The sequence below is a fragment of the Ursus maritimus genome, unplaced genomic scaffold (assembly GCF_017311325.1).
Source record: "Ursus maritimus isolate PB19 unplaced genomic scaffold, ASM1731132v1 scaffold_23, whole genome shotgun sequence".
NCBI classification, from domain to species: Eukaryota; Metazoa; Chordata; class Mammalia; order Carnivora; family Ursidae; genus Ursus; species Ursus maritimus.
In genome coordinates this window covers 21,802,872-21,806,274 of record NW_024424786.1, presented here as the reverse complement: position 1 = coordinate 21,806,274, position 3,403 = coordinate 21,802,872, and the positions used below count along the sequence as shown (strand labels likewise).

The following is a 3,403-nucleotide window of genomic DNA, read 5'->3' as shown; positions in this document are numbered from 1 at the left end:
GGGCATCTCAGTGCTCCATCCAGAGCAGGAGCTGAAGCCGCGTGGGTAACCACACCCTGGGCTGGGGCTGCCAGGGCCCAGGGCTACAACGGCGCAAAACTCCAGTTCCCCTGACAGATTGGATCCTGGCTTGATCCAACGTCCTTTTTCCCGTCCTCCCAAAGCTTCTCACTTCCGAGCTCTGCTCTCATGAGAGGAGTACCAGCCAGAAAGGCCAGCCGCCAGCTGCCCAAACCTGCTGTCCGCTGAGTCCCAGGATGGAGGAGACTGCTCGTGTTGGGGAAGGGCTGGAAGCAGGGACCCTCCCCAAAGCCTTTTCTGTTCTGGACAGGGCAGGACTGGCTGCCACCAGCCCCCTCTCCCCAGAGCTCCACCTTGCACCATCATCGAGCAAGGGGCCTCTGCGATCTGGCCCCCCGGAGCTGTGAGCAGGGGCTCTTGTCTCTAGTTCTGGGGCTCCAACTGCCCACTTAGCTTGCAAGGCAGAGAACATCCCAGACACAGGCTGTGTGTGGATGGACAGTCCTCTGATCTCAAGCCCCAAACCTCAAAACCTAACTGACTTGTCCATTTCCTTTCCCCCCTTTCACGCAGGACTCAGCAACACCTCTGGGTCCCGAAGTCACAATACGGCTCCACCTGCCCGCTCCCTCAGTTCCACCGTCCACACTAAGTTGGAATAAGAGCATCTCTCATCAGGACTCCTCAAGCAGAGAGGGGGAGAGGCGGGAGGCTGGGATGAGGTGCTGTTGGGGAGAGCCCCGCGGCCAGTTTAAGTGCAGGAGTGATGACCTCTAATGGGTTTAACGGGATCACGTGGCTACCAGGAAAGGTGTGGCCTTCAGGGGGCAGCAGCAGAAGCAGGGAGACCTGCTAGGGGAACTTGAGGAGTCCTGATGAGAGGTGCTCCCCCTTCGCACCAGCTCATCCCGCTCGGGAATGCTCTCCCACAGATCCGCACGACCTGCTCACAGAGCTCAGCCCCACTCAGCCTCCTCGTCCTGGGGCAGCTCGCTGGCAAGATCGGGTGTGCGGCCGCCTGTCTCCTCCCCACGGAAGACGCGCTCCGGGACAGTAGGAAGCTTGGGTGTCGAGTTCGCGGTGGTGTCCCCACGTTCTAGAACTTGCACTCCCTTTTCCGTAGAGCTCCACAAAAGCTGTGTCTCGGTCACGTCCCTGGAGACTTTCAACAAACACCTTTATTAGGCAGGAGGTCCGGCAGCCCCTTACTTTGGTTTCTGAAACTTCACTAAAATTCACAAATTAGAGCACGGATCCCGTCTCAGAGGATAGAGAATCCTCCAGCTGATCGGCCCCTCTCTCCTTTGATGTGGACTCTTTTGATTTCCTCCACCTGCCGGCCTCACTCCTTCCGCCCATGCCGCCCGCCCCCAGCCCCAGCCCTGCCTGCTTGCCGCTCCCCCATCAAAGGGAGGCAAGGTCCACCGGGGAACCCCTGAGCTTGTGGGAAATGAACAAAAGGAACGAGGGAAGAGAGACAAAGATAGAGAACGTGGAGGGAGGGGTAATACTACCAGGGGCAAGCCACGGAAGAAGTTGGCCAAGAGCGTGCCAGGCGTCTCTGAGAGCGCCCAGCCCTGGCCTGGTGGCTCATGGCGTCGTGGACACACGCTCAGGCAAGCTTGCTCCTGGATGACCAGCACTCTCAACAGAGCTAGAGAGTCTAGGGCAAAGTCCCAGGAGGAAAGTGACATTTGAACACCAGCTTTGCCTTGGAATTGTTGAAGAGTCAGGGATGGGGGTCTGAGCTGGTCACCCACCTCTTGATTTCCTTGTCTCTTTGTCTCGTCCTTGACCTCCATCCCTGGAGGATTTGAGAAGAAAGAATAACAGCTCGTAATTTTGAGTATCTACTATCAGCCAGCCACTGTTCTGAGCGCTTGGAATCACACAACAACCTTGTGAAGGAAGAACTATTATTATTCTCATTTGTATCAGATGAGAAAACGGAGATCCAAGGAAATGAAGTGACTTACCCAAGTCACACAGCTAATAAAAATGAGAACTAGAATGTGCTCCAGGCCATCTCCTTCTAGACTCTGGGCACTTCACCACCCTCCCTGCATGGCTCTCAAGCAAGAAATCAACATGAACAAGGCTTGTTAAACGCGACAACCCCATATAATAATTCAATTTTCATCAAGCCCTTCTCTCGTGGCTCCCAGCATCTCTCCATGTCTCTGTGACAGGACTTCTACCCCAGGGATACCAAGGGACCCAGATGGGAGTCGTGCCCTCTGGGACCCCAGAGCCCAGCACCGAGCCTGGCACAACAGCCACACAGACGGGTAAGCAGTTGGGCTCCTCTCGGGAGGGCTGTTGAGGAAGGAGTGAAGACCGATAAGACAGTAGAGGAGCTGGAGCTGCAAGTTATAGCTTATTGATCATTCTGTTCGTAATAAAAAACAGATGATGTTTATTGCCCGCTACTCACACAGCAGGCATCATTTGGAGCCTTCAGATATTCATTGAAATGCTTATGCTGTTTGTCTTACAGGTGGCCCCCAGTGATCCTCACTTCTGATATTCTTACCTTAGTTTCGTCCCCTCCCACAGTAAATCAGGGCTGACCTGTGTGACCAGGAAATTATATGATGGAAGTGACAGCGTGTGAAGGAACTGCATCTTCCTCTTTGGTGTCCTGGATCACTATATGGAAAGGAGCTGAGACGTCTGGCCATTGGCTGCCTGAGTGAGCCATCTTGGAAATGGACCCTCCAGCCCCACTCGAGTCTCCCGATTTCGCAGTGCCAGCCCACATCCGACTGTACCCTCAGGAGAGATCTTGAGCTGGAATTGCCCAGTGAAAAAACCCCTGAATTCTTGACTCATGGAAACTGTGACAGATAATAAATGGTTGTCTTATGCCACTAAGTTTTGGGATAATTTGTTATACAGCAAGAAATCACTAATACTCATTGAATCATCCCAACAACTCTATGAAGTAGATACTTTAATTGCCCAAGTTTACAGCTAGAAGGAGGAGAAGGCAGGATTTTTCTCAGGCACACTCCCCTCCCCCCCAAAACTTGTCTTCTAGTTGGACACCTAATGATGCTTCTGTGGTGGGAGATCTACTGGGGGATGTTGAGCAGACCACAGTGCCAGGCTCCCCAAACTGGCCAGTCCTCAGGGCCACCTTATTAAAAATAAAGACTCCCAGGACCTTTCCCTATTTTGGCTCCGTAGGTCTAGAAGGGGACCTTCAGCCGTTTTAACACTTGAGTATTTCAGGACTCACTAATATTCCCAGAACTTCTCAGCAGACAGCCATGCTCTCCCATTTGGCTAGTTAGGGGACACTAGATTATACAGCAGTGAACCCCGAGAGGGGGCTACTGTCGTTAACATCTCTATGTCACACTGTACAGATGAGGAAACC

At 53.3% G+C, this 3,403-nt stretch overlaps 1 long non-coding RNA gene across 1 annotated transcript; it reads left to right on the top strand.

Annotated features, from left to right (window-relative positions):
* Window positions 1–332: 332 nt before the first annotated feature.
* On the top strand, window positions 333–2,891 carry LOC103659311. The gene is made up of 2 exons (XR_567453.2): window positions 333–2,309; window positions 2,519–2,891. It is a non-coding gene; the product is annotated as an uncharacterized LOC103659311 (long non-coding RNA).
* Window positions 2,892–3,403: the final 512 nt, after the last annotated feature.